We start from the raw sequence: 24,072 nt of genomic DNA, 5'->3' as shown, positions 1-24,072 counted from the left end.
TGCTGTTTCAGAAAGAAGGGGGGTGGGTTGCAATCCTGCCATTTTGGGTACAGACTGTAGCCATTATCAAGCCAATTTCCCAAGTACAGAAAAGCATCCAAAGAACAGAGAAGCCGCCACTAACAGCGTGTAAAAATCTCCAAAGGGGATAGGGGGTAACAATTTCATATGCAATTGTCATTGTCACTCACAGGCTCTATACGTCTGCGGCTTTCATTTCGTCAAAGCAAGCAAGAGCTATTTCCAGTTGCAATAGTGGGCGATGTTGGGGGGTGGTGGGGGGGGGGGCTGATCTTTCAACCTCTAAGGCCTCACTTCGTAGTGTTTCCAAGGTTTCCGAGTGCATTCCTGTGCATTAGCCATTAACAAAATGGCCTCCTAAAATGTCATATATGATTTAACATATCCACAGCTAAGAAGCAGACAGTGAGTTTTACAGACGATGCTGTGGATTTGAAACGAGTTGACAGGCCAGGGAGAGATCTGAGTGCTACTACTGAAGGCTTTCTATTTGTACAGTCTTATATTTGTTCATGGTGTTTTCCTTCTTATCAGTTAAATATACAATCTGTAAGCAATACAAGCAAATGGCTGTTTAAAAAGGCACATATTAAAGAAATTGTCATTGTGGAAAGGAATGTTATATTTCATTGTATACGTTCATTCATTGTCTCTCTCTCTCTCTCTCTCTCTCTCTCTCTCTCTCTCTCTCTCTCTCTCTCTCTCTGCAGCTGGCATGAAGGATGCAGTAGAGTTCGCCTATGGTAATGGGATCATGAGAGAGTGGCCTGCCTGTGCATCTCTCTCTCTCTCTCTCTCTCTCTCTCACACACACACACACACACACACACACACACACACACACACACACACACACACACACTCTCTCCCACGCATAAATACACCCAAACACAAGTTCACCCCCTCCAATCCCCCCCCATAATGAGTGGTGGCAGGACAATGGCACTATTGTTGCCCCCTTGTTTTGGAACCCCAGGCAGAGAACAGTTGCTGTTTACCCAAGCCGTGGCGTCCCTCCGATCCGGATGTTAATTAATTGGAGGGCTTCTGATTGAGGCTGCTGTGTGCATGCAGCACAAAAACAGGCATTCAGTGCCACGAGGGGAAGCAGCGCTCTCATGGCAAAATGCCGACTTCTCTTTCTGTCCCTTATTTCCTTTTACAAGCCACAAACTACCCTCTTCTGTCTTTTTGCTCTTACCATCCCTCGTTTTTTGACCCTCATTTAATCAGCACCCTCATCGTGTATGCAAGACTCGCCTACTCTGATCCACACCTGCCATTTCCACACACACACACACACACACACACACATACATACATACATTGTATGAAAAAACTAACTAGAAAAAATGCCTTTAGTAAATGATTTTTCTCTATTGTTATTATTATTATTATTATAATTATTATCATTATTATTATACAACTTTCTACTTTTCTTAGACACTTTATGTTGTTTTTTTCCCCTTTGTCACCTGTCTTTACATTAAAAGTCAGAATTGGCTGATTTATTAGCATACAATGCGCATCCAGGTGTGAGGCATTCCAAAATAGCAGCATTGCTTTCACATACATTTCCACATCACATTACAGAGAAGTCCGTAGCGGTGTCAGATTTGCATGTGTGAATTTTCCACTCCTCACACAGTCACGTCTCCCCCTGGCGCTGCCCAATCGGCTAGTGGCAGTATGCAAAGCAGCTTCACGAATATGCTTAATTAGGTGGGGCTGGTGTAATTTTTTGGGCTTATGGGATGTGACATTTGTAGGGCAGAGGCATAGATCAGCATAAGCAAGAGTGACAAATACATTATCCCTTTCCTACATATTATAATGCTTCACAGGTCTATGAGAATATGTTTGTCTATATACTATCATTCTCTCTCACAAACACACACACGCGCGCACACACACACACCTTTACTACAAATTCACATCCTTTCTGAATCTCCCCAACATACACAAGCACACACTACGATGATAGGCATATGAAATATGAGAACACAACACCAGAGTTGAGCAGCACAAGGAGAGACGTCTCTTAGGAAAAAAAAAATGTTGTCTTCTCAAAAAAGCTTTCGATGTTAAATGGTGTTTTGCAAGCTACATTTATTTTCTGCACTTGGAAATGGTTTGGCATCTCACAGCCCTTCAATATGGAAATCAAAATCCCATTTTAGACAGTAAGAGTGTCTCAAAAATGAATTATTGGAACAAAGAAAAAAAAAACTAATAAAGAAAGGTCAGGACACAAGCACACACTATTCACACACACACACACACATACACACACACACACACACACACACACACACACACACACACAAACAAAACTTACCTGGCAAATTTAATAAAAATACCAATCATTCAAACTTGCGAAATAAACGTGTACTACTGATAGTACAGGGAAACTGTATTTATTTCAAAGCTCCTGATGAGAGAAAAATGGCTTTAATATATTTGTTAATTTATATATTTGAATCCAGGTCCAATCCTCATGATAGATTTTTTCCTGCATGCACATTAATAGTACGAAAGGTGGGAAATGTGAAGAACATACGCACTTAAGGATCAGATTAAATAAAATACCAGCACTTTCAATTCTTTATACACTATAAACTACACAATATGCATTAACAGACATTCACACACTCATATTTAAGCTGTTTACTGTCTGGTGTTCAGATATACAAAGAATTAGTAAATAATAATAAAGTCACCTGAAGCTTCTGTGGCTGAAATAGCCACACACACACACACACACACACACACACACACACACACACACACACACACACACACACACACACACATCCACACACATGCACACAAGATATAAAGAAAGCCCCCTGCACACTGTCACATAGGTCATATGAATATACACTCCTCTGCCCCCCCCCCAAGTATGCACATATGTGTATACTCATGTATCCTTGCATACATGCTGGCATGGTCTCCAAGCTCCTACCTCCACCTCTATCTACTTCAATTCCTTCCCCCTTCCCCCACACGCACAGGCACATGCACATGTGTACGCTTACACACAAACCTCACACACGAGGCGCATGGCAAGGTGTAGCTCATACCACCCAGGAAATTAACTTGACATTTTATGGAGACCAAAAGAGGGGGAAAAAATATGGGGCGGTAAAGCAAAAAAAAAAAAAATAGATCAGCTGAGGCACAGACAGTATAAGGAATATAAAGCTACTCTTGTAGTCCTGGGCTCTGGTGCCACATTTGCCAGGCTTTGGAGGATCTGCAATGCAGACGACGTGAGGGTGGCCACGGAAAATGAGCTTTTTCTGTTTTCCGCTGCCTGCCTTCTCCTCTGGAGATGGCGTCTGTCGCTCTGTCTGTCTGTCTCTTTTCCCTGTCCTTCTCTTTCTCTTCCTTCTCTCATTCGGCCTGTCGTCTGCTTTCCCTTTGACAAACGCTTCACTTCTATTTTCATATCCTATTCGTCTGGTCCCATTGGCAGGGGGTTCCGCTTGATGCAAGGTTAACAAAATGATAGGAACGGGGAAGGGACAATCTCACCTCGCTCTAAGCTCCCAATTAGAACGATAGAGACGGCACGCGTGAGGGAAACGGCACTGCTGTCTGGCAGGTGCGATTTATTTCATATATGCATGCGCATGGTGAAGAGAGATGCGTCTTTGTATTGTCTTTGTCCTTTCCTTTTCTGGGATTAAGACACCGTGGGTGCGAAACAGGGTGCGAATGACCACATTCAAACGCAGCTATGGCTTAGATGCTTGAATTAATTTATCACTTCACTTATATTGCCCCCGCCACACTTTCATCCCTCTGTCCCTGTACATTACAGAATGCGCGCACACACACACACACACACACACACACACATGGAGTCTGTGATTGGATGCTGCTTTATTAGACATGCAGGAATGTTAACATCATTATGCATTATTATAAGTGTCTGTCTATGCTTTCACACCCTCAGCCCCCTCTCACACTATATTGTGTCTGAGGAGAGGCCCAGACGTGTGTGTGTGTGTGTGTGTGTGTGTGTGTGTGTGTGTGTGTGTGTGTGTGTGTGCATCACAAATCACAAATGTAGCATTGTCTGCAGAAGGGCATTATTTTAATCGGCTTTCATGTGCCGCTGCCTACATCTCCCTGATTTTTCTGAACAGAGACGCCTTAAAATAAAAGATGCAAACAGACACATAAATACCATCACTGCAACTGTTAATCTAAGGGACAACCGATAATATTTATTCATAAGTATCCTATTAACCTATTAGTAAATCCTTAATCGTTATCGAGCAACAGCATTATCATGTTGTTAGGAGGGATTTGTAAGCTCTATGAAGCTTTTTGTGAAAAAAAAAAAATAATAATAAAAAAATTCTACTAAAGGCTTCTCGGGAAAAAAAATGGCAGTAGCATTGACCCTAGAGCAGAAATACGAAATAAGTTACCATTAAATTGTTCATTAATAAAATTCCAAAAAGTCTAATCGAATTCTTCATAATTTTTTAGATCATTATTAAATCATTTTTTTTATCCTATTCCAATGAAACATTTAGACTACGTAAAAATTAAAACTACGACTAAAAACATAAGAGTAACACCGAGAAAGCGGGGACTTGAAATGATGCAAAAGATATTCATGGTTTTGCATTGTCTTTAGAAGAGACCATTTCAGTTAACCGCGGGGTTGGAGTATAAAAACGACTCACGTAATAACAAATTGGAGGGCCTGACGCAAAGCAGGTGAAATTAACATGACCCCTTAGAGCCTTAAACTTCATCTCCGGTGTAATCGCAGAGAAATATTTAAAAACGCAATCACCTCGAAATGGCTTCTTTGCAAAGGTAAACAGCCCCCGCTTTTTTTTTTTTACTGTGCGTCTTCTCTAGACTGTCTTATCCACTCCCTTCCTCTCGCTGCCAGCGATTTGCATATATTTGCATCTTTTTCCCTTTTTTGTTCTTTGCGCTTAGCCTTTGTTCTAGGCATAAAATAATGATGTGGGTTAAACTCGTGCAGCACCGCACCGTTACATCCCGTTCGCTACTTGGATATTTAATGAATGCAATGTTGCTCTATCATCTTTAATTATAGATCTTAACCAGATCACTTTTTTTCCGGAAGGAGAAAAAAATTTGAACATGAATAGGGATCAAAAGCTGATTAAGGCAATACGTTTCTTTTTGAAGAAGGTTCTAGAAACAGGAAGGGAGGAGAAACGTGCAATGTGTGAATTTCATGGAGGGTGTAGGACAGCTCGGGGCAGGACTAATGGCAGGCGGAATTATTTACCGAATATTATTAAAAGAATTCAAAGTAATACATTTATTACAAACAGATCGATTTTTACACATACCATTCACACACACACACACACACACACACACACACACACACACACACACACAGACTATATATATATATATATATATATATATATATATATATATATATATATATATATATATATATATATATACATACACACACTGCTGCAAAGTGTCCTCATGAATTCATTTCTGCAATTGTACTGATGCACTTCAACTTCATCTGAGCTAAGGCTAATTACATCCAATGCATCTTCAGAGAAGAGTTGAGTTACACAAAAATAAAGGATTGTAGCCGCACGATAATAGCATGCATGCTAACGTCAGTGAAACTGAACCAGAAAGTAGGATGTGTCAGGGTCCAAATAGGACTTATTCAAAAGTATTTTTGTGAACAACAAATTCAAACAACTCGAACTAATTCACAAACTGGTGATATATAAAAAAAAACATAGAAAAACTACATAAATGCACAACCATCACACTAGTAATTATGAAACCCATTTCCAACAGCTGCTGTTTTAATTCCCAAATACTTACTGGTTTACTAAACATTCATAAGGACAGTGTTATGTTTAATATCGTCTATTTGAACGAGACCTGACCTTTGATCAGAAATCATTACTGAGCCTCGAGATTGCAGGCAGGAGGACATGTAGTTTTCAAAGCTTGACTGAACTCTACATCCTGTTTTAATTGGCTTTAAAGCACATATCCAACTGGGAGCAACAGTAATTAACATCAAGTATTGCTCATCTACAGGGACCTTTTTTTCAGCTTAACTTTAAGCTCCATAAAGACCACGTGTAAGGTTTTACTGGTTACCCTCATGACCATTTACACTTTTGTAGACTACATTCCATATAAACATAACAGACATTCACCCTTTACATGGTAATGAATCTATATAAATTTTACAGTAAAAATAAACTTTTTAAAACACATTTTTCATTTATTATTTAGCTGTTAAATAAATTATTATTTAAGATAGAAACCATGCTGAAAAAACTCACCATTTAATTCTACATTAACATGTGCAGTTATTTCATTGATGATACCCCAAAGATTTTTTATACTAAAACAGTTATTTGGTTTTGAACCAAATGGCCTTTTTGAATATTAGATATTTCTGTCACTCAATTTCATTTCGTTGTAGTGCATTAAAGTAAAGGAAGAGTAAAAGCCCTTAGGGATGCTGTAGCTCTCTTCTTATAAAGCTCCAGACTGGCTGTGCATAATATTTACTGTGTTAACCGAATGTTCTGGAGCAATATGCTAATACCTCTGACCACAGAGCAATGATAAAATGGACCGTACTGTTTTCATTTTTAGCTGCAGGCACCTAGTGCATATGCACAGACACGCAAACACATTTGCAAAAAGGGAGACAGGGGGAACCTCCATAAAAGCAGGGACAAACAAATGTTATGAGTCCACCTGCCAAGGACTACTCACCACAGACGAAGTTGTTAGTCTGTTTTCTCATTTCATTTTTTTTTTAGCTCACCTTATGCTGGATTTTATTGCAGAATAAAGCAGACATCTCCATTTCAGCCTCACTCTCTTCCAGTGGTCAGTTATGGTCATATTATCCAGCATTTTCCTGCAAAATAACAGAAATTCAGATTCATAAATATTCAGCATGTTAAAGCTACAGGCTACCAGTCCTGTTTTTGGAGAATGTTCTCACAAATGATGAAGGGGCGAAAGGAGAAAGATAAAACATTTCATAGTTCACCATATATACGTGTTCAAGTTCAAACTTTTGTTTGCTTTGCAACTCAAATAATGATTTTATTTATAAAAAGTCTTGTGACTAGCAATATTAATGTCTTTTTTTTGTGAGCGCACTGCTGCTGTGAAACAAACAACCAAAACTTAACACAGATATATAGACTCAGTGCTCTCTAGGCTACTCTAGGTAAAGTTAATCCAAAACATATCATATAAGATCTGTCATTTTAGCTGACCATGTAAATTCCTAACCCAGAAAAAAACGTATAATAGGTTAATGGAATTACAATGTAACGAAACAGCAATATAAACCAAAGGTAGCTCAAAGCAAGATTTAGCATTCAACATATCAACTTATGAGAAAATAAAAGGTGCAACAATAATAACTACTTTTTTAAAGAAACAAGATCATTTAAGTTAATCTATGAGGATTGTAGAGATAACTACAGTGTAGGTCTGCACAATATAGAGGTGCCAATATTTATAGTTTAAAAGCAAGAGAGAAGACATCTGAAAATTTTTACTTTAGTTGAGACTGAACACAATTCGACATGCATAAGGCTCAGTTGGCATTTACGTTTGACCTCAATGACCTGTCAATTCATGATCCTTGATCTTCTGAGAAAAACCCATCTAATTTATTGAATAGCTATCCACATTTGTCAAAAAATTATTTATGCCTGCTACCACTGTCTTGTGAACACTGATGTGTTTTTAGTCTCTATCCCAATTATTAGCCTTTGCAATAACTATAACATAGGTGCATTTATTATATTAATGAGACCTTTACTCCAAATATTTACAATTTGTTTATTTATATATTTGCAGTTAATATGGAATTGGCCTGTAAAGTTTTTGTCAAGCATTGCAAACAGTTTGATTCAATTTAATAAGATCTAAAATGCACGTTTGTAATAATTTGTAAATACAAGATACATTATATGCATTTATCTGATACGAAATACAAAGATTAAGGTTATGGTTAGGTCTTTAAATGTGTTCCTTTCTGTATGAACAAACTTAAACAAAACTGATTTATCTCACCAAAGTCCAATAGGATTTGTGTATAGATTATAGTGGTGAAATCTTTAGTCTAATCATTTAAATCAAACTAAATCAAAATGTTATTGTTTAGCAGTTCGAATATAATGTGCTATTTTGGGCCATATTTTGCAGCTCTGTTTACATCAATGCAATGCTAGCTTACTTTATATTGACCATAGAGTGTTTAAAATATTCTGCTTGCCAGGCAACCCTTACAGCAGCATTTTATTCTGTAACCAGCTCAAAAACAGTGCAGGCCTTGTCCAAGTGATGGTGCCTTTCACCTAACAGATGTCAAAGGAGGAATGACAGCTGTCACGTCTTATTAAGCTACTGTGCTAAGCTATGTGCTGGTGCGCTGGTCAATAAAGAGTAGCATAAAATCCTGAGACAAACCTCTTTGTACTAACACAAAGAAACTAAAAAAATTAATATATATATATATATTTGGATATTTGTTTAAAGCAACATATCCCAATTTAAGGTTTGATAAGTCTTAATTACATGTTAATTACTGCTTAATAACACTACAGACAATCCAGCCTTTGGGTCATGAAATACAAAATATTCATTTGTTACATTATTTTATTTATTTTCTTTAAGATGTATTAAAATAGCATGTAATGTAAAATTAAAGTCCACATAATCAAGTTGATGTGAAAAAAATAACTAATTCACTTTATTGAAAATGGTTCATTTGTACAAAAAACAACAGTGCAATATTTTACTTCACCAAATAACACAACAAATAGGATGAGTTGGTTAGTTCAGGTTTCAAGTCTCTATCTTTTTGCAAAAGCAAATGGATAATTGTTTACCACTAAATAAATTGCTCTTTTCTTCCTCATTAATGTCAAACACAGCCAGCTTGCTACTATATTTCTAGAAACAGTCCTCAAATTACTATGATGTACTTCCTTTCTCATGACATATTTCCTGTCTGTGCATATAATTAGATGAAGCCAAACCATAGCCATGAAAGCCCTGACAGTTACATTCAGACTGATAAGGAAGAGCATAAGGAAAAAGTGGTAAGAAGTAGCAAAGCAGGTCCATGTGTTTGTCTAGCCTGCAGGATGTGTTTTTCGTCCGAGAGCAGGCTTGTTTTTTTTCTTTTCTTTTTTTTTTTTTACACACGGCTGCGAGTTCACCCATCCCCCTCTACAGTTCCACAGCCTGGGTGTCTAGAGTTATTGCATTTCTCTGCCAGCACCCCACACTGACAATCAGCAGCCACTGGGCTATACGAGGGGCGACTGGTCTAGCATGGAACCAGGTATGATTCTCCCACTGACAGCCTGCATCTTGTCTGCTGGGTGAAAAATGATGGTTCTTGCCAGCAAACAAAGCCCAGGAAAAACCATGCAGTGCATGCGTCATGGCCAAATTCAAGCAAAACAATACGCAGTGTGACTGTTTTATAGAGACAACCAACTGCAGGGTTGAGAAGCCACAAATCCATGCAAGATGGAAATGGTTAGTGGTGTGACAATAAAAGAAAAGCTGTACAGATCATTGATTTAACAATCGTATAAGTAACGACTTTATAAAAATATTACCACCAAATCTATCCAATGTACATGCTGTCCAGCTGGTGTGAAAATAATGTCGCGTTGCAGTCTGAGTGTCTGTCTGCCTCCCCTTTGCCTGCCCTGCCTGCCCTGCTGTCTTATTTCAGCGTTCAGGAGACTCCTCATATTCGTTTATTAGCTGCTGACAGGCCTGGCCTAACACATGCAGGAATTTAATTACACTCATCTCATCACAGTAGTCTACGGGGTTCCACACATCAGGTGTGCGCACGAACGCGCATGTGTGAGTGTGTGTGTGTGTGTGTGTGTGTGTGTGTGTGTGTGTGAGTGTGTGAGTAAAGGGGGAGGGAGTTTCGCAGATCACCCCAGGAGCACATTTTCACACTAATCAACACGATTCAGACTTCCTGGAGGTGAGACTACGAGATGTAGGTGGAAGAATATGTACATGCATGCACACTCAAAACTGGAGATCAGAAAATAATGGGGCATACAAAGGTGTCACATACACCAAGGATTTTCTTGGGTGATGTATACACAAAAAATGATTGAATGATAGCCATTGCAATAAAGAACATCATTACTGTTCACTGATCAAAAGTCCAGGTTTGTTTAAAAGCAAATTATACTGTATCTGAGCTGCCGAGTCAATGCAGCTATGCCTCGCTGCCACTTTCCCGTGTAAGACCTTGTTCTTCTCTAACAATTCTTTCAATGCCAAATTCGCAGACCTCCAAAGAAGTCCATTACCATGTGATTGCAGGTGTGAGTGCTGCTAGTAAAACCACATGGCATACATTCTAGAAAGAGAAGTAGAAAATGAACCCAATACTTTGTCTGCACTTCCATGGTTCTATTCACCCCTAGCAATTACCCGACCAAGCTACAACAGGGTCCGACCCTGATCTTTACATCACCGTGCATAGAAGATGCGTGGCTACCTTTTTTGTCACCTTACTCGGCATGGAAATGCTCTCAGTGCATGCGCAGCTCTTTTGTTGTTCGCCTGCATATATGCCTGCAATTCAATATGAGCCTCTGTGTGTGTGTGTGTGTGTGTGTGTGTGTGTGTGTGTGTGTGTGTGTGCGAGTTCACGCCTGTGTATGAGTTGGGTGTGGGCGCACGAATCCAAGCATTAGGACTCATTTCCCGCACACTTGCCTCGACGGTGCCATGAGGGCTTACAAAGATGAAAGCGAAATGCAAATGGAGCTACGACGCTGCCCTGTTTTAAGCAGCCACCTTTGAAATAATTAAGACACTGGAGTGGATTGGGCCTGCCGGAACAGCAAACAGAATTTTCGCAGTGGAAGAACCGCGATGACACTTGGACTCGAGTGATACTGAAAAACCTTCCCCATTAAGACTCTCTTACAATCAATGTTTAAATGAGCTGAGCATTATCTGACAGCAATTGGCATCTATCAGAGATATGGCCATTCCTTCAATTTTATCCAAGGTTAGATTAGAGCCTTGCAGATTTAAATAGCAATATAATGGTTTACCAAGGTTCTAGCCACAGGCCACGCAGCAAATATATATTCATTTCAGAATTTCTAGCGATCACGAGGTGCTATAGGTGAATACAGTCTGTGATAACGTGCATTGGGTTCCACCCTGCATTTGTGCAAAGGGCGCGTGTTGTGCATGGATAAGACGCGCCGCTGCTTGCCATGAGCCAATTGCATATAAAACTGATAGTAACGGGGGAAGGGTGAGTCGATGCATGCAAATGAGTCGCTCAGCATGCACGGCTTCAGTGATGCCGGATAATTTTGTAATTGATGTGAGCACGTTAGCAAGGAGGATGCGCAAGCCTGTGCCAGCGGACATTTTAGGTCCCTACCCTTTTCCGCGTGCTCGCCACTGCTAAGCTCTTTAAGATGGTGGCACCTTGAAAGAAGGAAGCACTGTTGCACAGAAGTGGCTTCAGACCCTGCACCACCACTTCGCGGGCAATTCGAAGGGTACAATCTGCCTACCAAACCTCTGCCATCAATTTTTAATCCTTCCTCCTTCTAATAAGGATATTAAGCAGGCAGCTCCAGGGACCGCCGCATATATGCATGAGGTGGTGCTCATCAAATTTGCATAAAGTCAGGATTCTAATGTAAGCGCGGCTCGCTGCATGACATAGCCACCGCCTGTGACAGGTGCGGTATTTAAATTATTTAATTGGAGGGCACGTACATTTAGAAGCAACTGCGACCACTTACAAACAGCATAAAGCCAATTTATCACAGACTTGATGGAAGACAGAGTTTAGATACAAATTTTAATTCGGTCTCATCTAAAATTAGCTCAGATAATTGGGGCTTTGGGAAATGCAGGTTCTGGGGACTGTAAAATAGTATTTGTGTCACCCACATAATTTAGTTTCTACTAGAGAACATTTCTAGCAAATTTTTCTTTATTCATGAGAAAAATCCTTTTTTTAATAATCTGAATTTTTTTTTCTTAACAAAGGAATAGATTATATCATCTCTATGTCATTTGTAATTAATATCGGTAAATAATTCAGCGGCATTAAATGTATTTTTTAGGCTCTTGCATCTGACAGGATTGAGGTGCTTTTCAGTGCAATTATAGCAATTTATTTACAGCATGAGGGCCATTTGCATAATCAAAATTCAGCAGAGCATAGCAGAATTCAAAATAGACACACAGCCAGTGAATTCCAGTTGAAGACTATAAAACCATCACTAATAGATGCACACAGCCTCGCTCCTGTACTGAGTCAGGATTTTGTATAACAGAGAAATTCTAAATTGTTTTTGATAATACAGCAGGACAATATATATTGCTAATTAGCTCAGTGCAGCACAGTTAGTGTAAGCCATGACAGATCTTTAAATGGTACAACTGAGCACTTAAAACGAGTTAAATCATTCATCTAGGCTTTTACAAGCTTTACTCACCTGCTCAGTCTGCTGAGTGTTAGAGCTGATTTAAAACTCTTGCAAAACGACTTGCCTTTATCTTTCACTCACCCTTTTTCTCTTTTAGATTATTTCCATGGTACATTCAGGGAATGTAATTAATATGAACACTATGAAAAAGTGTTCAGAAAAGCTCAGTAGAAGAAAACTGAGGAAGCAGATTAGGTTATTGCACAACTGGGCTGCCCTGGCAAAAAAATATATTTTTTGATAATACAAAAAAGATACATGATTACAACCAATGTTTTCAGCCGATAGAAAGATTCTTTAAAACCCCTATAGTGTCTATGAACCTCATTTCACAACATGCTTGTGACCTGGATATCACACCTTTTTTAAGAAGGGTGGAGAATTAAAATGTAATGAACAGAGATTTGACCAAAGGGAACTAAGTAGCAGGAAGATAAAAGGTGTCTCCTTATCTGCATATGGACAAACTCTCTCTCTCTCTCTCTCTCTCTCTCTCTCTCTCTCTCTCTTTCTCAGAAAAACACACAAACACACACACACCACCCCTAATTTTGAACATTACTCATTTATAGCGAATACCGCAGATACATATGCAAATGCATACACCCCATACACACATATGCACACACTGACACTCTTTCACATGCACCCTCTGAGCTCACCTCTGGTTGCCAGAGCGACACCAACCAACGTGAAAAGCAAGGTACATGTGACAAGGACCAGCGCATAAGGGGGCGGGACTACGCCTAGCTCCTGGCAGCATTCTGCTCATTTAAATCCTCCGCTTACAGCCTCAAACAATCACCAAGTCAATCTATCTTCAGTCTGCCCCTATATTGAGCTTCTATAGACTAATCATAAAAAATTTATTATTGTATAAGACCATCTGGTGTGGTTTAAATGTAATATATATATTATATATATTATATATATATATATATATATATATATATATATATATATATATATATATATATATATCATTAATCAACATAACATAAATAATTGCAAAAAATAATGATGAATAAATTAATAAGTAAAAATAAGCAAATTACAGTTAAACCAGGTGCTATCTTTAAGTTGTCTTTAAGACACCAAGAAAAATCATTACCTAACCAAAAATGTTAGCCTAACACAATCAAATAATCATACAGCAGATGTGGTACAGAAACTCCATACAAGTGTATATAAGCTTTAAGGAGAAACAATGCATATAACAGGTTCAAATTTGCTATTATGGTATATTTGCATCAAGAAGGTCCACTGTAATGTCATTGAAAAAATATATATGGATGTAGATCTGTGTGACTTCTTAATATCAAGGGCAGCAGAATAGCCAGACAGGAGGCCTTAGCATTTAAGGGAAGTGGAATAGTCCAAAATATGAAGATTGCTCACCCAATGAATACTTATAAGCTGCCTCGGTCGCTATGGTTATACTACTCAGCCAATCAAAAAGGCAGGATTTTTTCCCCCCGTTCACTGTAAATGTGCTCCACACACACACACACACACACACACACACACACACACACACACAATCAAGAAAATCTTTCATACAGGGTAGTCTAGTGAATGAACGTTCATTACACTTGCATTTATTCGCTGAAGCGACTTTGTAAACCTCATGCATAGCATGGTCATATGTACACATCAAATGTCCAGCTGAGAATGAAAGGGCAGTAATCTCTTTTAATTTGTATCTCCTTTCTCAGTTGTGAAATAATATTATATATGTTAGTTATTTGGTGGAAGTGAATAAACCTTAAGAGAAATCCTAGCATGCATTTTGCTAAGGAGCATATCACTGCAGAAGCTATTCTACACACAGCATATACCGGCTTGCTGGAATACTGATATCCTTGAAAAATGTGACCCATTTCTATCACTCAAAGTATGTGCCACTGCCATAATGAAAGACTCCTTCAAAATATAATTTGCAGAGATTCCAGTCCACTCACCACCTTTCTGCGCTACATCCCTGCATTAAATCGAAGCGGTGACATTTAGAATAGATTCGAATGACTTTCCAACCTCTGTGCCTACAAGACTCACTAAGAATTGGTGAAATAAAGGGTGAGCCAGCCAGTAAAAAAATAAAATAAAATAAATAAAAAATAAACATAAATATTCAAAACTGATCAGCACAAACAAACATGCATGTATACATTCATACATATTTTATCCACTGTTTTATCTCTGATGAGGATTGAATCATTATGCAGTAATTTTACTGTACCAATGAGACCAATGTTAACAGCTCACATCTTCACCATTAAAAGAATGAAACAGCATTTTGTTTCGCTTTGTTTAACTCGCTTCAAATAAAACTGATATGTGAAGTCTTGAAAACAAGGAATGATTCAGAGGGCAAGGCAGCTGTTTCACTCGGCATTGAGTCTCAGGTAGACTGAACTGCTTTTTCTCTGAGGCGTTGGATAATGGTAGTCCCACACACACACACACACACACACACACACACACACACACACACACACACACACACACACATAGTAGCAGAGTTGTGAATGAGTTCTTATGTTAAGGAACCTAATTTATAATAATAATAATAATAACAATAATAATAATAATAATAATAATAATAATAATAATAATAATAATAATAATAAAAGGTGAAAATAAATAAGAAAGGAAAAAGTTACTTATTAATGCAGGCCAAATGAGTGTATAAAATTCAATCTTGCCGTTGCAGGATGGTCATGTTTATTGTTACTATTTTAAAAAAACTATTAGGGCTATCACTTTATAATGTAACCTGTTCTCACGGTTTGTCTGCGTGAACGAGACTGATGATGATAAAAAGCAAGAAAATCTGCCGGTTCTCAAGTTCACATACAATGCGAGCACAAAGCATGTGATGTCATCTTTTCAGCGCGCCTGTAGCCTCATTTATTCTCTGGGCTGCGTTGAAGCTTTACTCTAAAGTGAACAATAAAATAGTTTTTATAAAGGAGACAGAAGTTTCTGTTCGGCGTGCTGATACAGGGGCCCGCAGTGTGGCGTGCTGAAGCCAGCGCGCGCTCACTGCTGCAGCTCGTCTGGTCGGGGGGCCCGCGTGCGCGCGCTGCATGGGCACCGCCACTTTCTAAAGTGATGCAGATGAGTCTGGTGCACTTGACGTCTTTTCATGACCCTTGTTGCCCCCCCTCTTCTCCTCTCCTTTTTTTTCATCGTCCTCCTTCACCACCCCACCCCCTTCTAAAGCCCACCAAACCCCGCCGGCTCTGTGTGTCATATTCGTTTCGGCCTGTGGCACCGCCGCTTGCCCCCGAGCGTGGGAATGGGAGCGTCCGCTCGTTCACATCTCCTGTGCTCCGTTTTAACGGAATCAATTAAGGAGGAGCGACCACCCACCCCCACCCTCCCCTCAACTCCTAACACTATCCCAAAGTGCCCACCCCCTTTTCATTTTTTTTTGTTTTTGCAAGCTCTGTATATGTCCTAATTATTTCTGTTTGGAATGCCAGCGCCGTTCCCTGGCCAAATGCGACAGAGCAGATATAATAATAATAATAATAATAATAATAATAATAATAATAATAATAATAAACGTGCAAACGCGTGCACTTGACTTTTGCAACAAAATGTATTTAACATTACAGTTAAAGAAGTTCAAAGTTCAATTTATCCACTAAATTAAACAAAGCAAGAAAATAAAGGTGATTTTCTTTGCAACCAAAAAAATATCTAACGAGTGTGTGTGTGTGTGTGTGTGTGTGTGTGTGTGTGTGTGTGTGTGTGTGCAAGAGAGAGAGAGAGAGAGAGAGAGAGAGATTTAAAAATATCCTGAACCCCATATAAGATCCCCACTGGCACCCTCTCTCAGTTCGCAGTGCAAAACTTCTGAATGTTTGCATCACTTCACATCACATCACATCACATCACATCACATCACATGAATCACACACTTTCTTAAAGCCATCAAGTCTTGCAGCATCCACAGAGGTCGATGGGCATGGAGGCAGTTTTTACTTTCGGTTATCTAGCTTTATGACGGCCAACACACTCATACAGCTAGATAACCAAAGATAACAACACACTTCCAGTTCAAATGCGTGACAGTAAAATCCGTCCAGGAGCCTCGTGCTCTTCGGTGCTGCACATCCACATAGAGTGAAGTTGTCAAAAGCAACTCCTTAATTAATCAAGTCGTCCCCCGTGTTGTCCACAACTATGGCCGCAAAAGTGGAGCTACAAAAATAACGCTTTCCTCAGAAGTCTATTAAAAAAATTAAGGATAAAGGAAAAAAAAAGATCACAAATTAAAGCATATGCCGTAATCCCCCGGACTCGTGACATAAACCAATATTAGAGTTAGAGAGAGAGAGAGAGAGAGAGAGAGAGAGAGAGAGAGAGAGAGAGAGCGGTGAGGAAGGTGCAGTCATCCTCGCACAGGCCCTCATTTGCATTGCAATTTTACAAAAGCCTCCTCTGGTCCTATTAGACTGCGCAGGCGGTGATCGGTATCCCGCGGAACCGGCGGCCACTTTACAAAAGGGAGAAATCCGACTCCGGAGGAAGAGTGAACATATAAATAACACCGCGTTGGTGTCGCCACAAAATATACAGCTCGTGCTTTTCCTTTTTTTTTTTGCATCATTTTGACGAGGGGGTGACAGGTTCCGAGTGCGGCAACGCATTTATCGCAGAAAAAAAACCCATCACCCTGCTATAATAGAGAGGCGAGTGGAGGAGAAATTCCGCTGTGCCGTCTCGCCGCTGCCACCAACGGTCTGAGGAAAGGCAATATAGGGCCATCTCAGGGACTAAAGGGGGGGAACTTAAGGGGAGGGGACGAGCATCCAGTAGCAAAAAAATCTGGACCAACCACACAAGGTCAAAGGTCTCGGACCAGCGGGAGTGTTAAGGTAATGATGATGTCATTAGGAACGCGGAGTTGGCGATTTGCGTGCGCGCCGTCGGCACGCGCTATTTTAGCCGCGCCGTGGAAAAGATGTGACATCGCAGGGTAGGTGGGGGGGGTGAAAGAGAGAGAGAGAGAGAGAGAGAGAGAGAGAGAGAGAGAGAGAGAGAGCGACCAAAACGACGCCTCTCTCCCTGAAGATGGAGATTTTTGGAGCACATAGCTAAAGAAAATGGAGGTATGGCATGCAGGGAAGCCATGCATGGCCAGTGTTGAACTGAGTCAGGGCCTGGCTGAATGCTACAGAGCCTGTGAGTCGCCTCTCCTATGTGAGACTGTAAGATGCCTTTATATTCTGTTACTGTACACCAGTCTGTAACCTTTTACTCTGACCATCTCCATTTTCAGATAGATTCCCAAAGCAGTGAATGCCATTTTCCATGTGTGACAAGCTATTTGGTTTCTAACAATACAAATAATCCTCTTCAAAGCATGTTTCATTCTGTTATCACAGCTTAGGTGACAGACTTTCATTCCATGTGATGGCAGACAGATAAAAAACGTATTTGCTTTGCTTCGCAGGATGCGAGGAATAATGAATAGACTATTATATATATTTTCCCCAACTGTAACTGTGTGAGAATGGGGGAGGGTGTGAAATATTTTTTGGTGGTAATGTTTGTGGCTTGTCTTCATGAAATAAAGAGGGGGGGAAATGCGGCCTTGATTGTAGAAGTCAATCAAGTCTTACCTTATTGATACCAAGGGTTAGGTGGTGTTTCAGGAATATATAAGGGAGTGAAAAAACACCACAAATATGGAAATTAACAAATATAGTAATAGGCTATAAATGACTGTGATGATGTTGGGGTATTGGTGGGTGGTGCTCAAGAGGGAGCCACCTAGAAAGCGTGGGAACACAATAAAGTTTTCTTTATCGCATGTCTAATGCATGTGGTCAGTTCTTTTTTTTCCCGTCCCAGTATAGATAAACTACTGAACTAACATAGAGTAAAAGACCTTTTTACACCGTCTGTGAAATTGTATTCAGATAAACCAGGATTATTCTCTGGTGTGGTTCTCTGAATTAATTACAGTGCAATAAATAAAACAAGCTACATAACTAATTGATTTTCCAGTCTCGATTGCTTCGAAACATCAGATCCTTTCCTTGATGCATGACTGACTAAATGGCTTTAAAATTGTGGCCTCAGCCATAATTATTCTAAACCACTAATGTAGGCCTTGCATCCAATTCACTTCAGTGAATTGAGTCTCCATCTACTGAAAGCCCCTGATATTTCATAAGGGAACGATGAGCTTGCCTCACTTGTCTTGATGTGATCATGCTCTCTCACTTTCGAGACAAACGCAATACTTACAAACACTTTTTTTTTTTGCCATCCAGCTCATATCTAATTCCAAATGATGAATTTTAATAAAGACACCTATGCAATCGTGTGATTTTGCCAGAAAGGGTATTTAAGGTGTATGGATAAAGTAGTTAAAATAAAGTGTACATGAGTAGAAAAAATACATCATGATATCTCACCCACCTGAGAAGGTTACACCCTATTGCAGCAAAGCGAGATCAGAAAAACTGTGTGCAACATAAGAAAGCTGGACAACATCTGTTTAACACTACCAGGACTGACTTACATGCAAAACTGCATACATAATATTAGTATGAACTGAACAAGTTGTAAGTAATAAATATATTACATTTTGCCTTGGACAACCAATCCTGGTCCGCATTTTCAAAGAACTTCAGCTATGATCATAGACATGTCCTTTTGCATGTAAAAGCTATAAAACACACAGTAATGCTGCATTTCTGAAAACATCTCTAACTTGCTTCATGGACAGGTGTAGGAAAAGTGCGCGTGAGAAACTTAGTGGAAATTAGTGTCGGTCTCTAGGGAACAAGCTACTTACTGTCTGTCCACGCGTCTGTCCAACCTTCGGTATCCGATCCCGGTGCGCAAAACGCCGTCTCACTATCGAGTCCACCCGGTGCGCGTGCGGTTCAAAATTGCCGCTAATACTTAGCTCATTACGGGTGCTTCCCCACTCCGGTAGTCCACGCGCGCTAGAGACAGCGCGAGAATGTGTGAGAGACTGAGAGACAGCGCGAGATGGGGGGGAGAGAGACAGATAGGAGGGGTCGAGAAGTTTCCCATAACCTATTTGTCTACAGCACCAAATGGGAAAAAGTGCACTGTTGAGCGGAGGGTTGGCATGGCATGATTTTTTTTTAGTGTCAGGGTGGGGGAAAGAACAGGAGGGGGGGCAGAACCTCTCCTTCTCTCTGTGAGAGAAAGAAAAGACGTGCTCGGAAATTCAAACAAGTTGGCCAGGTCTTTTGTTGGACTTGAACTGAGGAGCCATTGTTCCCCTTATTGGCGTGGACTGTAGCCCCCCAGTTTCCCAGAGCAGGTTACGCACTGACTGCGCTAATGAATTTGCCTCGAGCATTTTTTTTTTCTTTTCTTTTTTTAGCCTTTTTTTCCTGCCCCACACGAGCGGACTGACGGAACGCGCTCGCCGTCTTTAAACACATGCGAAGACATTATTAAGAAAAAAAAACACTGTCTACCAAAAGCAAAAAAAAGCAAAAAGTTTAGTTATAAGGCATCAAGAACATACTAAAGAAGCACGCGCGAGGCCTTTTTTAGGTTTAATAAAAGTGCAGACCATGCTATGTATACCCTTCTAATAAGCCATATATCAGCCTTTATCATCATCATCATCATCATCATCATAATTATTATTATTATTATTATTATTATTATTATTATTATTATTATTATCATCATTATTATGTTGTCTATATTATTTCTCATCATCATATACAGGTGTATTGAATGTTAAGTTCAAGTTCAACTCTGTTACATTTTTATAAGTAATCCATTTCTGTATGAGAAATTTAGTAATGACGTTACAGCACGTAATTCTGTCCCTCTTTCTAATTCTCCATGATTGCAAGCGGATTCGCGTTTAGGCTGAACAACGAGGTCACGTCCAGTGACGTAGACAAGCCGCTGTGCCGCGCGCAGCCATATTTAAATACATCAAGGAAATTAGCGCATCAAATATGCAAATCCCTTTACGTCGCCTTTCTATCTGCGCTTGGAGTAAAAAATTTTAGCCTCGTTGGCTCCAAAAAGGCTCATTTATTCTTTTGCTCCCACTTGAAGAAAACAGAGTTTTATTTTGAATGATTATTATTATTTGTTTATTGTTTTAAATATGGCGAGCATCTGCATGGTGGGATCCGGAGCGCGCACTGAAGGAAGGAGCAGGAGACTGGCGCCCGCGCGCACTGAGACGTCGCTCGGTTCGTCGCCGCAGACGCTTCCAGCATGTGTGTTGTTTTAAATATTGATGCATATGTAAAAGGTAGATTTGCATCTCTATTTTTTTGCGTTTCCGGTGACTGTGACGGCATCGTTTCCTTTTATTTTTTATTTATTTATTTATTTAATTTTTTAAACAGACGCATTTTAAGCGAGTCGTAGGTTATGAATGTTCATAATTTTTCCTTTGTTGTCCTTTATATTCTCTCTTTTTTTTTTACAGCTATTCTCCTAACTGCGTACCTTACAGATGCGATTTCATCAAGTCTCGGATTTGCAACGTAATTTATACAATTCCTAGAATTAGACTATTCAGATGCAGTGTGCACAAACAAAGACTATCGAACAAAAGATCACTACGCGTTTAGTAACAATTTGAAACGTTTTGCATGACCACGTAGCATCACGTGAGTTATACTTTGTATATGGGGCCTATAGACGCAAGACTCATTGTAATCATTGCAAAAAAAAAAACAAATCATTGATCAGTATTAAAACAACATACAAAATCCTGTTAGGAGTCTATGCGGAACAGACTGCACACCCCGGCTGCATTAGACTGCTATAACTGCATAATTACACGTCGTATGCAAATACACTGATTGTTCCTAGCTGCACCGTGCAGGATGTATAATGATTTTCCCGGCTCCCATAACAAAAAATCAGCAGTCTTTAGCTGCAGGTTCAGCCCTTAACTATGGCATTTAACTTCATATGAACAGACACACCATTTTGCGCCACACTTACCCTTAAAACCAGCGCTCAGTCTCCTCCGCACATTAATAATCTACCTTTTGCACGCAGACACTCGAGACAACACGCATCTCCGGAACTTTTTTCGTGTTTTGGGGGTGTGTGTAAGCGCTCTTCAGCTCGTGCACCTTTGCTCCGAGCTGCTCAGCTGAGGTGGCACCCAATAGAAGTGGCCAGACTGGCACGCGTAAAGATTTTCATCCCAAGCGGCTCGAGACACGTGCTGTCCTATATGCACGCGCGTTTCTCGACTCGTGCATCATTTCGGGACAAGACCAGTTTGCGTCTCTTCGTTACGTTACCGAGACGAAACTGAACTTTACTTTGTAAGCTAGTTTATCCCCTGACCCCGTCCTCCATCTACACGCAGTGAGAGGGCCCGAAGTTGTGAAGCGCACGTGAGCGGCGGGGCTACGCCTGCGCGCGACTCCATTATCATGGTGATGCATATTTACAATGCAATTAGAATAGGAAGGCGCCTGTGCCGCCCCAAAAAAAAAAAGAGGGGAAAAAGCTACCACAAAACGACGATGACATGCATGCACGATTTCAACATTTTTCCGATAATAGGCTACAAAAAGATATACATAACTTTTATATTTCACACACAATTTTATTCTGCATAATAATAGCTTAATATGCTGTAATAAGTGCCCAGCACATAGCGCGCGCACACACACACACACACACACACACACACACACACACACACACACACACACACACAGACTTACTTCAATCATTAAAAAACTCAAAGTGAATGAACTGTAATGAGAAACCAATTAAACCACTGCGAGCACCAGTCACCCAATCATCATGCTTAAATCCGACCCTGGGCACATTGCCCCCATATATATTCAGTAACTTTTCATGTTATTTCTAAATACGGTGTACGGTTTTTCTTGGAATTTGGTCATGCTCGTGCTTTTAACCCATTTAAAAGTGACATTTTTATTATAGGTGCCTAATACGTATCGTATAAAAATACACAACTACTGCAGCCATCTTCCCACCAAAGATCGTTATTAACTATCATTGTTTAATTCTTTAACATTTTCTTTGCGACGTTTTCTTTAGAATCAGAATCATTTGTAAAAATCTGTTTGATACATCGGGATATTTATGGAAACGGAATGAAAAAAACTCTACCAATAACAAAAGCAAAATGTTGACTATTTTCAAACATTAGTATATAATATGTAATAGTGGATTACTCTGGTCGTGCTATAGTGATCTGTGATGTCGTTTAGAAATCACGTTGGACGAATCCCCGAATTAGAAAAGGTAGAAATATATAATTATAAATTAAATATATAATATTATTATTGACACTTTTTCACGTTGCAATATCAATGCGCAAAATTATTTGCATGTTGATTAGATAGCCTGTGTGTGTGTGTGTGTGTGTGTGTGTGTGTGCGTGCGTGCGTGTGTGTGTGTGTGTGAGTGTGTGTGTGTGTGTGTGTGCGCTATGCTTAAAAAAGATCTATTTTTAATGGTTGCCTGTGATAAGATAACTGGTAGTAAAAATTTTCCCAAGGAGCCTAAGCACACGACCTGCTACACACACACACACACACACACACACACACACACACACACACACACACACACATATATATATATATATATATATATATATATATATATATATATATATATATATATATATATATATATATATATTCAAATAACATTTATATGAACACAAAATTTATATATGTGTGTCTCTGGGCGTTGGCTCTCTGTGTATCAGGTCAAATGTATGACCATAAATAATCTTACAATTTTTAAATACATCAAGTTATGGCCGAACTGTTCTGTTTTTAATTCGAACTCGTCATAGTTTTATTGCAAATTAAAGAAAATTAAATCTGGGTCAGTGGAAAGCAGTTCCGTGATGCGTGGCGACACCTAGCGGCCACTGATTGTAAAACATGCGGCTTGATTAAACAATTTAAGATAAAGGAGAAATGGTTGCACAGTTTAGAGTGGGAAAGACAAAGGTAAATGTAACAAAAACATGTATAACAAGAACAACAACAACAATATTAATTATTATTAATAATTTGTAAGTGCAAATATCGTGTAGTATTTTAAGAGGATTAAACATACGTACCAATTTATAGTACACCCTTTTTTTTTTTACACACGTTTTAGTTGTATTTGTTTTCTATAGCACATTCCCAATAGACCCCTACAGACATACACGTTTTTATTAACTGGTTTATTCACTTAGAGTAATATTTATTAAATAAGTGTAAAATGATCCTGTTTTTTAAATGTTATTCACGGAATCACAAACTACAACACATCGGTTGCAATACTCGATACCCAAATGTCTCTTCACACATGGACCTGAGGTGGAGATGGTTAAAAGAAAGATAAGCTTTAAATAATGGACATTTCTGCAAACCTGTTTAAAGAGATATGTGTAGAACCCAAACCCAATAACGCAACTCATCTGTTATTTAATAATTAAATCATTGAAAACTAAACGAATTCATTAAGT

The 24,072-nt window shown here is 39.4% G+C and overlaps 1 long non-coding RNA gene across 2 annotated transcripts in view; it reads right to left on the bottom strand.

The window, feature by feature from the left end:
* LOC124380519 overlaps window positions 1-23,125 on the bottom strand; it is a 38,461-nt gene extending 15,336 nt beyond the window's left edge. Inside the window, exons 1-3 of one of the 2 annotated variants that reach the window (XR_006924693.1) lie at window positions 21,555-23,125; window positions 19,387-19,540; window positions 6,854-6,949 (exon numbers count right to left, since the gene is read on the bottom strand). This is a non-coding gene — a long non-coding RNA (uncharacterized LOC124380519). Of the gene's footprint in view, window positions 1-6,853; window positions 6,950-19,386; window positions 20,148-21,554 lie in introns of those variants that run through there. The other variant, XR_006924692.1, reaches the window with a different exon arrangement.
* Window positions 23,126-24,072: the final 947 nt, after the last annotated feature.

Source organism: Silurus meridionalis, chromosome 27 (assembly GCF_014805685.1).
Source record: "Silurus meridionalis isolate SWU-2019-XX chromosome 27, ASM1480568v1, whole genome shotgun sequence".
Classification (NCBI taxonomy): Eukaryota; Metazoa; Chordata; class Actinopteri; order Siluriformes; family Siluridae; genus Silurus; species Silurus meridionalis.
Note: the sequence above shows the minus strand (reverse complement) of the source record. Positions and strands in the feature narration are given on the sequence as shown.